We start from the raw sequence: 12,403 nt of genomic DNA on the forward strand, positions 1-12,403 counted from the left end.
GATTCACAGTTCTTTTTCTTCCATGCTCCTTCAAGATGCTATTCAGACCACAGTCTCACAATAGTGAAAAATGCTCTACTCCTGTCAATAAATGTGTTTCAAAGTGACGTACATTTCCATTTTAAACACCCTTGTGTTGTCTAAGCACAGACTCCTACATGTATAAGGGTGATACTCTGAACCATGTTCCAAATAATCACCCCCTTCAGGAAAAAAAAAAAAATGGTTCTTGAAACCTCTTTCAAGGCGTACTACAGGGAAGCTATCCACACACTCTATTCCAAATTACTTCCAGAGAAACTTGAGAAATAGAGGCTTTCAAGTAGAGCAAGCACAATGGAAATGGTACAAATAAGCAACTTGATGGCAAGTATTTAAAATCCCATACTACTTAAGGCTGGCTTTAAGTGAGGATCTATTAAATATGCATATCAAGAGCTCCTGGCATACTCTTAATGAAAAGGTCACCAGCATTTCAGGTTGACCTTGTTTGTGTAGATCTCTATAGCAGCCAAGGTAAGTGACTGGAAGAACCTGACCAGATACCCTGTTTCAGGACCTAAATCTATCACCTACTCACCAAACTTACCTAAAGAACTGCTGGGAGTCTAGCAATGCCCACAAGAAGTTAAAACTAGAAAGTACCTGAACTGCTCTGATAGCCAGTTGACCTGAAAACACCTGAGCTCACTGTTGAGATCCCTTCTCAGCCAACTATTAATTATTCTCTGGTACTGGGCCAATTTACATTTATAACTTCTATTTAGAACCACTGACAATTGCATATTTCTTTGAGTTCACGCTCACTTGGTATGAATAGCTCATCATGCTACCAGCCCATCTTCCATGCATGTGCCTAGAGGTCACAGAAGAACCACACAAGTGTGTCCCGTCCCCCCCACCCCCGCCAAGGTCTCTTTCCAAAAGTTCCCACTCAACTGGCTGCTGGGCTCTTTCACTCTGCCCATGAGACTACCCTGCCCCAGGTGTTTGTACATGAATGCTGTGCAGTTCTAGATGCTGGTCACCTTACCCATGTTTGATTTCATCTCCTTGCACAACACCTTGGAATTTAATTAAGATCAACAGTAAATGATATCGCATGTTGCAGAAGGTAGGCTGAAAGATCTTGAGGAAAAAAAAAAAAAACTATAGAAATTAAAAAGCAAGCATCATGTTTCTTGTTTCGGTTGTCTTGTTTTGACAGTACCTCCAGCATTTGCAGGTTTAATTTCTCTTTCAAGCTAGAGGCATAAAGCAAAGTGACAAAGAAAACGATTTTGTCCAGTCTCAGCTAGTCATTTTGAGGTAATTACAGCACTGAATGTTCAGTCTGAAGTTTTCCAGATAATTAGAGGTTTAGGTTAGCTGCCTTTCTCTAGTACATATTTCAATTCCAACTTATCTCCATTAAAATAACCCCCAAACCACACAGAATGACACTCTCTAGATTATGGCAACAGATTTTGTCATATAGGCTAGTACTTCCACAGCTTTCCTAGAAATCTAGGTAAATAAACAAGGTATTCTAGGTTATCTCCTGGTCTCCATCCACATTTTTATTTTCTGTGACTTAGATATAGCAAGTTAGATGTATGGCTATAAGGAACTATCCCCATAAGTAATGAAAGCAAAGCAACAGGACGAACACATACAGGCTGGGGCAGGACTGAGAAAAGTTTAGTTGTTTCCAACAAAATTGTTCATTCAGCATAATCCTCTTGCTCAACCAAAATACTCTTAGGTTTCGAGTTCTTACAAATACTTTAAATAGTACTGAACATTGAAATAAAGACTAGATGACAAATCTTTCATTTTACAAAAACTATATTCATGGCTGAATATTTGATAGTGATACAGGTGAACAGGCAAACTCGCAGACTGCTTCAGATTACTCTTATTTAGGTCTAGGTGAAAATTTCTTGTAGACCTCTCAAAGGAGAAGTTCATTTGAGTAATGTCAAAACGCACATGGCTCCCATACAATAAGTATACGCACCCCTGAGTTAATGGAATCAAACCCATAATTTTAGAAATTCAATATCTTTTGTGAATAAATACAAAAAGCCTGTCACTAGAAGTCACTAATATTTACTATATATCTTGAACACTGAGAAGACCAAAAAAAAATTAACCACCAGCAATTGTCAAATCTAGATATTAGCCATGGATTAATTCTGGAGTGCTCTGTGGCTTAAAGGATTAATTTTTGCACTTTGTTGAAATATGCAACTCACTTCCAAATTATCACCATTGTAACCAGTAGCAGAGAGTAACAAAAGCTGTAGTACAGCAGCAAACTTGTTCTAAGAATCTTTTTTTATCAAATTAAGAGCCCAGTGCTGCACCACTGATTTAATGAATACTTTTGTCTCTTAAGTTAATGGCATCATTTCAACTCTCTGAAGAAACAATAATATATTATGGATTCACAATCAAGAAATGCATTGTGACTGCAAATTCTATTTCTTATATCCCTCTGTATATAATTAAGATTTAAATTCCTTGCACTGTACTCGAGCCATAAGCAATCCTCTGAGAGTTTTTAAATGAGCTTTAATGATCACTCCACAGGAGGATTTTGAATACTAACATTATCAATAAAAACAGCTCTATAAATATGCTAGCTCCACAGATCTGTTTTTCATCACGGAATGTTATTGGTGCCATTGTGGGTAGCTACATCATCCTATGGACTTTAGGAGGTCAGATAGCATCCACTATAAAAAGCAAACATATTAAGAAGAAAATTGCAAGGCTCATCTGTATTTCTTGCTGATATACCTCTACAGCTAGAGTCTAGCAGCCGTTCCTTACTTGCTTTGTCTTCAGAACATTGACCTAAGTGATGGATATCAACTACCACTGAATATCCAAAGATCATTTGCAAAGTATTCTAGTCTGATTGTGGTCAAGGACATCTCTTCCCTTTCCATCATCCACTTACATCAGCTCCTTACGGTTTCATGATCAGCTTCTGTAACATGCTTCTTCTTTCTTTCTCCCACAAGAGTAAAGGGCAGAACTTAGTAATACTTATTTTTTCCACTAGCTTGAAACTCTGGATTTTATCACAAAGACCACAACCAATACAGGGAACCTGTTTGATATAAAATGATATCCAAAAACATGCTGTTTTATAAAACCTATTTTTATAAATCTTGAAGAAAACAACAGAAGCACATTGCTTTGAATAAAGCATACTGTCGTACGTTTAAATTATTACAGGACTTGCCTAATAACATACAGAAAGAAGTTGTTTTTAAACCAAAACTACACTAAGTGCCCATTTAAATATGTAGCCATATATTATAAAGAAATCTTTGCTTCAGTAGGAAGGAGATTGTTGCCTGAAAGCACACAGGATGAAAAGATGTAATCACATCAATTTAAATCGCGTTCCTTATAGGTTTTGTACCTCTCCTAGATCATTTCACTTTGTCACATTTCCCTCATTACACTTCATATGCTAGCCATCAAACACATTAAAAATGGGAAAAAATATGGGAAGTCTTGGATAAATTTAAATTGATGAAGGCCTTCAAAGTCAACACAAATTAACACTCCAAGGAAGAGCCAACCCCTCCTCTTCAATTTTGCATGCAAAATTCTTAACCATCACTGACCAAAAGTAAATTTAGTATATCCTGCACACTGAGCTGGCTGGACAGCACATTTTGAAGAACCACCACTGCTGTCATGATGCACTGCACACCAGAGAGGCAGTGCACGGACACAGTACAGCATGGTGAGAGCCATTTTTTGAAACTTGGTTATACTGAAAACCCTGAAACACATCAGTATCTGAAACTTTCTCCACAATAACACACTATCACTGATTTTATAGCTCTCTATACCATGTATTCTTCTTCAGAAAATATTTTCTTCTGAGGACACTTGCTTCCAAACCGGAGTCTATTTTTCACATAATCCATATTGAAGTGTAGTAAATGCAACACTCCCATAAAAATCAATATTCAGCGTAGCTTTACACTGGGTTGAATGTACACTTTTGGTCAGCTCTTATCACATCTCGCAAGTTCACAGGAATATAAGTCTGCCTGAACAGACTTAATGAACTTCAGCACACTTAAAAGCAGCATTGTTTTGACTAAACAAGTACTTTTAAGTATTTTAGACAGTACTAGAAAGTATTCTTTATTTAGAAGGTGACATTATTAAACACATTTGTCTTCACACGTTGCATTATACTAAAAAATTAATGTCGACATCTTTGAACTTTTTCCTGCTTAATAAATGCAACATTTCTCTTTTGCTTATTCCAGAAAAAAAGTTCTTCACAAAAGACATTTAATTTCCCCAGTAAGTTATTTTACAGCATCTCAGATACAGAATCCAACCTGCAGGATCCAGTCCAGAAGGCAATGTCGGAAGCTATAATGCTTATTCTTTTTTTTCCATATAATGACAATCTTCAGTTTGCTACACTGAAACACAGATAAACTCCAGACTGTTCCTGTTTGCTCAGTAGGGTGCAAAGTCTCCAGCAGCAAGGCAAATGGAAGCAGCAGCTTAAGTAGCATTCAAAGTGGTGACAACAAGACTTTCTGGGCAATTAAACTGATGCCAGCCTCCTCTGTACTCAGAATTAGCAGTGTTCTCTGTGGGGTGGGGGGTGGGTGCGACTTCACTGAGAAATTAATGGGATTTACAAAACTCTGTATGACATAGTACATGGTTTTCTGCAAAGGAGTAGGTAGAAAGATGCTACAGATTTATGAAGGCTTCTGTCTAAAAGTCAGTTAAGACTTCTTCCTCCCACTCTAGTCAAAGTTTATTGAATAATCTTTTCTCTGATACCTAGAATCTCTCTCTTAATTTGCAGCCTAAATGAGCCCATGGTCTGCCCATACAAATTTGTCCTGACTGTCCACTTCCCTCTTCTCCTCCTTTTGTTAATACACAGCAAGGTTAAGTAAAGAGCAATTGCATGCCTGCACCTGCTCAGTTTTGCAAGGTTTGGCAAAAGTCAAAGCCTCTGGGTCTTCTTCAGATAGCTTCAACGATGGAGGATGAAAAAGAGCTTTGACTTCTATGACAAAGTGACGCCCTGGTTGGACGAGGGAAAGGCTGTGGATGTGGTCTACCTTGACTTCAGCAAGGCTTTTGACGCTGTCTCCCACAGCATTCTCCTCAAGAAACTGGCTGCTCGTGGCTTGGACTGGCACACGCTTCGTTGGGTTAGAAACTGGCTGGATAGCTGGGCCCAAAGAGTCGAGGTGAGTGGAGCCAAGTCCAGTTGGAGGCCAGTCACTAGTGGCGTCCCCCAGGGCTCGGTGCTGGGGCCGGTCCTCTTTAATATCTTCATCAGTGATCTGGACGAGGGCATTGAGCGCACCCTCAGTAAGTTCGCAGATGACACCAAGTTAGGTGCGTGTGTCAATCTGCTTGAGGGTAGGAAAGCTCTGCAGGAGGATCTGGATAGGCTGCACCGATGGGCTGAGGTCAACTGCATGAAGTTCAACAAGGCCAAGTGCCGGGTCCTGCACCTGGGGTGCAAGAACCCCAAGCAGAGCTACAGGCTGGGAGAGGAATGGTTGGAGAGCTGCCAGGCAGAGAAGGACCTGGGAGTGATGGTGGATAGTCGGCTGAATATGAGCCAGCAGTGTGCTCAGGTGGCCAAGAAGGCCAACGGCATCCTGGCTTGTATCAGAAACAGTGTGACCAGCAGGGCTAGGGAGGTGATCATCCCCCTGTACTCAGCTCTGGTGAGGCCGTACCTCGAGTACTGTGTTTAGTTTTGGGCCCCTCGCTACAAGAAGGACATGGAGGTGCTTGAGCGAGTCCAGAGAAGGGTGACAAAGCTGGTGAGGGGCCTGGAGAACAAGTCCTACAAGGAGCAGCTGAGGGAGCTGGGCTTGTTCAGCCTGGAGAAGAGGAGGCTCAGGGGTGACCTTATTGTTGTCTACAGATACCTCAAATGAGGCTGTAGCGAGGTGGGGGTTGGTCTGTTCTCCCACATGCCTGCTGACAGAAGGAGGGGGAATGAGCTTAAGTTGAGCCAGGGGAGTTTTAGGTTAGATGTTAGGAAGAACTTCTTTACCAAAAGAGTTGTTAGACACTGGAACAGGCTGCCCAGGGAAGTGGTGGAGTCACCATCCCTGGAAGTCTTCAAAAGATGTTTAGATGTAGAGCTTAGGGATATGGTTTAGTGGGGACTGTTAGCATTAGGTCAGAGGTTGGACTCGATGGTCTTGAGGTCTCTTCCAACCTAGAAGTTCTGTGACTGTGACTTTGCTATTTCAACAGTATACATGTTATTGCAAAAACTTCACCTTTTGTGTTAGCATTAGTATTTCAACCTATCCTGCCAAGCTTCTGCAAAGTCTCCGATGTTAGGGATAAATACTTTTCCTATGATTTACCAATGAAACAAGATGAAAAACCATGTTTCACAGCAAAAAAGCTTCCTTATTATTCCTAGGAGAATTACTTTACACTCTGTACTATTAGATTTCACCTGGCTCTACTAACATTGTGCTTTTTCTAAATTCTAGTGTTCTGTGAAACCAAGAGCTTGTCTTGAGACCAACAGCTTTGTATTAGCAGTAAATGCCATGATACCACCACATTTTTGGGCCACATATTAAAAACAGGCGAGGCAAAAAAAAAAAAAAACAAAAAAAAAACAAATAGCAATAGTGGCAGAACAGAGTCAATTTTCAGGCCTCCCTGGACTTGCTTTGCATCTTTCCATGCTGGCTTTCAGATTATCCAGAAGACTTGTCATATTTGTCAAGAATTAGACTGAAGCATTAAATGTTTCCCAACATTACTGATTTTTAATAAGCAATCCAAGAATGATTTTTTGTGGTTCTTCTAAAACCCCAGGGCGAAGTCTATTATCTCAAATGGATTTTTCACAGTAACACTAAATTGAGCATCCCAAATCTGTAGTACACTAATTTAGCTCAATTTGATAAGCATTTTTGATCAGCAAGCCTTAAAGTATTTGAACAGGAGAAACATGAGTGTATTCAACATAAGTTTAATTGCATAGGCTTCAAATTTGGAGAAAAATATATGAATGGGTATTCTCCTGTAAATGTTATGCAAGAACAGACATCACTAATAGTGGCAAAGGGAAGGTGAAAGCTTATCCAGACCAAACCACAAATACCCCTGCTCTGGAGTACTGGGGACAAGCTGGTTGTCAGCACAAAGCCCAAAAGTTAATATTTCACACCCCGACTTCTCGTTTGTCATCTGAGAGCACTGGAAGTTGAAACCAAATATGAAATTTAGGTATTCTTAAGTCTAATAAGAATACTGACTATTTAATTATCTAAACAAAAAAATATAAATAATATATATATATATATGAAGAACAAAGTATATTTTATCCAAAATGTTTGTGACCAGACTCAAAGTGCTACATGCATCTTTCCCTACACAGAAAAACAGGGGAGCTGACCAGGGTTTAAACTAGTCATCCCCATGGGCCCCTCCCAACCTAAAACAAGTATGAGTTATCATCAAGGGTTAAGTAACATTCTATTAGCAGCTTACTTAAAAAAAGGCAGATTCAAAAGCACTTGGAGCCCTGATTTCAGCTGGAGCCTTTTGCACCAATTGCTCTTTAAAAGAATAAATACAAAAATACTACAAGTCCTTTCTGTGCAGAGCACTACCCCCTGCTTACTTGGGAAGTCTGTGCATTCAGTCTGAGTTTCTCACAAGCAGTTGCTCTAGCTCCAAAACATTACTACTCTCTACTGCTTTTTGAGGTGACCCGATGTTCCAGAAGGGTATTTTGAATGCAGAAAGGTGCTATCTGTGTGAACTCCTTAGAGGTCACACCTGCCAGTGCTGCTTTCAGAATCAGATTCACCTGTTGAGAGCCATATTTTACTATGCACCTGCTGTGTTAACCAAACAAGGAGTATGAAATTAAATCACAGAATTTGAAGCAAAGTCTTTCTAAAATCTGTAGTCTGAACCAACTGATATCAGTCTTGAAGAACCTTTCAGTATCTACGCTAGAAATAATAAATGCACAAGATGTTATGGCCAGCTTGAACAAGGGAAGAATTGTGCTGCCAGCCATTATGACTGGATTCCCTAAGTAAATCAGATGTCTCCATGAGGTCCTTCTTCACAGCGACCTTCAGCATTAGAGTACAACTAGAGTATCTCTAGTTGAACAGGGGATTTGGGGCAATGTGTTTTAAATACACACAAGCCTGCAGTCCCGTATCTCATACATAGGTATCCACAGACTTACTACGTGTACTATTCTAAATAACCATTGGCATTTTTCCTCTACATTTTTCTGTAATTACTTTTCTCCATACCTTCATCTTTGTGGAATGATGAATTCTTCCCTGATGTTGCCTATGAATAGGATAAGAGCAAGCATTTACTACTTAACTGTGAATCAGATAAATCCAAAACATCACAATTCATGTGTTAGCTAACATGGCTATTTCCTTTTCAAACACTAAGAAAACAATCCTACTTGCAGTCAGTATAAAAACCTGTTGTAATAAACAGTTCTGCTGTGCCAGAGGGTCACACAACCCCACTGGTTCCTTTCACTAGCATTAGACATTATGCTCAGTAAAATAAGCTTATTCTACAATTATTTGGCAGTGGTAGCATTCTGGACTTATATCCACTTTCCTCCCTAGAAATGTATGCACAGAATAGTATATAATAAAGATCAGCATTTGTTTACAGCACAATGAAGCACAGGAGGGGTTTTGTTGTTCGCACAGTGACACTTCTGGAAGTAGCAAGAAAGTACTTTTCCAAGCCTTTGACTTGCTTTCATTGTCAAAAAGGCTACTGAGCCCAAGAGCAGGGGGTTACTCAAAACAGCCAAGAGCTTTGGGATGTGCAGCTATTAAAGCCCATGAATCCTAAGGACAGCTGCATCAGCCAACATGCAACCCAGGCTTGTCAGTATTCATTATGCTGTTCCCACAGTAGAAAAGAGCTTAAATGCTCATTAAATCTGGAACTCTTCCAGACATTAAAGCAGTATGCTGGCTTTCTTAGCCTTTCAGATATGCCAGCATCATACCACCCCCTGTTTTTTATGATCATATCACCACCTACACCAAGAATGCCCACTTCTAGGCCACTTCTTTAATTCTTCAAAAGTAATGAAATCTATGCTGTTGCTAGTTATGGCTAGTCACACAAATATATGGGACATATTATGAAAATTAAGCAATCGTTATGATAGCACTGCTTGATCATTTAAACACAGATGTTCTCAGATGACGGTTCTTCATACTGACTGATCTTATGATACTAGCTCACAATAATTTCCAGCAGCTAAATTGCAGGGGAAGACAGCTTAAATTTGTTCAGTACTTTCCTAATATTCCTTAACCACATAAGCAATTGCTGTTTTACCCTTGCCACCCAGTGTGACAGTAAACGAAAGGAGACTGCCATCAGATTCTCCAATCTGCTCCTGCCACACCACACCAATGCACTGCAGCTTACCCCGGCACGCTGCCGAGGCAGAGTTTTTCTCACTGGCAGTGCTGCTCCTCACTTTAGAGGTTACTTTTTCCTCCTTGAATTGCTGCATTCAATAAAATAAAATAATAATACAAAAACAACAGCAAATAACCCTGCACTTCATCTCATTCAGAGCTTATTTCTCAAAAATGGCACAACAAAACCCACTGACTGTAATTTGTCTTCCCATGTTTTGTGTTACCTTCTGATGGACATTATTTACAAATAACAGGCAGACTACTAAAGCCAAAGAGCATACACAGGAGAAGATTTCCTAAATCAATATTTGATTGCTGAATCAGAGTATCTTGCAAAACTTATAGGACTCACAGGAGCAGCTCTCAGCAACTTAGTCTGAGTTATTAGCCTATATACATGGAATGGAACTACACAGCCCCAAGTGAAGCTTACAGCAAGAGAAAAACGCATAACGGAGAGAAATATCCCTCCAAAATAAAATTAAAATTACTACCTACCTAGGGCCTTTGAATCACCATACACAAAAAAAAAAAAAAAAATCAAAAAGAAAACCTCACAGCACCACCCATATCTTTCTTCCCCCACATCCTTTTATAAATTTTAGCAAACAAGCACCTGGCAGTCAGCTGAGATAATTAGTCCTACTGCCACCCCATTAAGCATTGCAATAGCTTCTTCTGTCCTTTTTAACCTTTCCTGCAACACCTGGTTTGTCTTGAGCCTGTCCTGGAGATTAACCCTCGGCTCTCCAAGCTTTTGATTTGTATCACACATGATTTTGAATTAACAGAATTACATTCTGAAAATGTAACAAAAAATACAGCTTTGTAAGGGATGATTCCAAGTTCAGATGGCTTATCTTGGAGAAAATATAGCATGACCATGCACTAAAACACAGAAATAATATTGAGAAGCCCTTGGTTTGCATCTTTTGTTAGTTTCATTGCATTTACAATCAATAATAAAGTTTAAAAAGTATGCAGGAAAATGTCAAAAAACAGTACATTGAATGCAAAGAATAATAATGATCAGTGAGGCATGGCAAGCTCTGGTCATGTTTTCAGCCTAGAGTGGCTCTGTCAGTCAGGTGACTGGGCCAGAAACAACAGCTTCAGTAATAGTCAGACGAACTTATTATAGAAAATTGAAGATCCCTCACACACATACAAATTGAGCTTGAAGTCACAGAAATACCCATACATATGTACCAACATGCACTCAAAGTCATAATCGTAACTCTTAAACAATACTTGCCTATTTTTTAAAAAAAGGCTGAGGAGAATATCTACAGAAGATTAAAGACTCAAAATTGAAAAACACGGAGTTGCTAAATAAACCATGTTTCTTCTGTTATAAAACACTGAAAACAACAACAACAACAAAATGAATACATATTATGTGGTCCTTCTACATTTTAGAGAACAAGTCCTACAAGGAGTGACTGAGGGAACTGGGGTTGTTTAGCCTAGAGAAAAAGAGTCTCGGGGGAGACCTTATCATTCTCCTACCTTGAAGAAGGTTTTAGTGAGGTGGGGGTCAGTTTCTTTTCCTAATCAAAAAGCAATACAAAAAGAGGAAATGGCCTCAAGTTGCACCAGGGGAGGTTTCTGTTGTATATTAGGAAAAAGTTTCACTGAAAAGGTTGTGAAGCATTGAAACAAGGCTGCCCAGGGAAGTGGTTGAGTCACTATCCCTGGAGGTCCTCAAAAATGTGCAGCTGCAGAGCTTAGTGACATGGTTTAGTGATGGACTTGGAAGTGCTAGGTTAAAGATTGGATTTGATGATCTCAGAGGTCATTCCCAACCAAAATTATTCTATGATTACAGAAACTATGAATATGTAATAGCAGCTATCAGAATTGGTAGTCAATCGAAAGAGAAATAAATTGCCAGTATTTCCACATTACGTCCTAGAGTAGCCTGTCAGAACTTTGCAACTGGTGTTTGTTGTTTTCTTCCTTTGCTTAGTAATTTCTTTACTTTTTCTATCTCTACTATAAATAAAATAAATAAATAAAATCCCTTGTGTTGGTTGTTCTCTTTTTAAAAGTCATATTGTGCAAACAAACCACAAATTAAACAGACATCACTCAATGTCTATTCATGTGGGTTAGCAAAATGAAAGCCTATGCACTTGCACTGTATGTTACACACCTTTATAGGACAGTTTCCCCACCATGGCTTGGTAGACAAAGGAACTAGCGTAAAATGAGAGCCACAGCTATGGGGCTCCATTTCCCTGCATGAAGTGGAAATGGGTCAGTCCTCAACCACTCTGTGGCAGACTGTAAATTTGCCTCTAACCTTTACAGAGACATGATACCAGCATGTTTGAAAGGGAACATCATGAAATTTTCCTGAGCTACAGACACTTAGGAAGCATATAAAGCCCAGCAATTGAGTATCAGACAGTTCTTTTCCCAGTATATTCCCCAAACAGTTTAGAAGGTAGAAGAATAGAAGGTTTTTATTTTCCATTATTGTTCATTTCTAATGAGACATGGTATTAGCATCAAAAAACTCACATTAGACATTCATGTCAGACATATTGAATGCTGTTATTTGTCAAATTCTACAGAACTAAATCATTTTCTCTTGGGTCTATTATCAATATCACAAAGTTCTCGAGTTCCTGGCCAGCTGTAGCTTCCCAAACTTTTGTGTTTGTGTTGTACCTATGAAGTATGTGGACTATCAGAACAACATTTTACCCTGTGTCAGTGATTTGGGCTAATGTGCATCTTTTCATGAGTGAATTATATCAAAATAATAATAATTAAATAAATTTAGAAAAAAGAAAAAAAAAAAAAAAGAGCAAAACCAGTGAACTCTTGCATAGAAAGGCAATCTCCACCCTCAATTTTTTGAGTTTCTCTGTGTAGAAACACCCTCAATTTTTTGAGTTTCTTTGTGTGGATGGAGTCTCCTA

The 12,403-nt window shown here is 39.2% G+C and overlaps 1 long non-coding RNA gene across 3 annotated transcripts in view; it reads right to left on the bottom strand.

The window, feature by feature from the left end:
* LOC311436545 overlaps window positions 1-10,004 on the bottom strand; it is a 153,620-nt gene extending 143,616 nt beyond the window's left edge. For all 3 annotated transcript variants that reach the window (XR_014692929.1, XR_014692930.1, XR_014692931.1), the window contains exon 1: window positions 9,972-10,004. This is a non-coding gene — a long non-coding RNA (uncharacterized lncRNA). The remainder of the gene's footprint in view (window positions 1-9,971) is intronic.
* Window positions 10,005-12,403: the final 2,399 nt, after the last annotated feature.

Source organism: Aythya ferina (assembly GCF_964211825.1).
Source record: "Aythya ferina genome assembly, chromosome: 4".
NCBI lineage: Eukaryota > Metazoa > Chordata > Aves > Anseriformes > Anatidae > Aythya > Aythya ferina.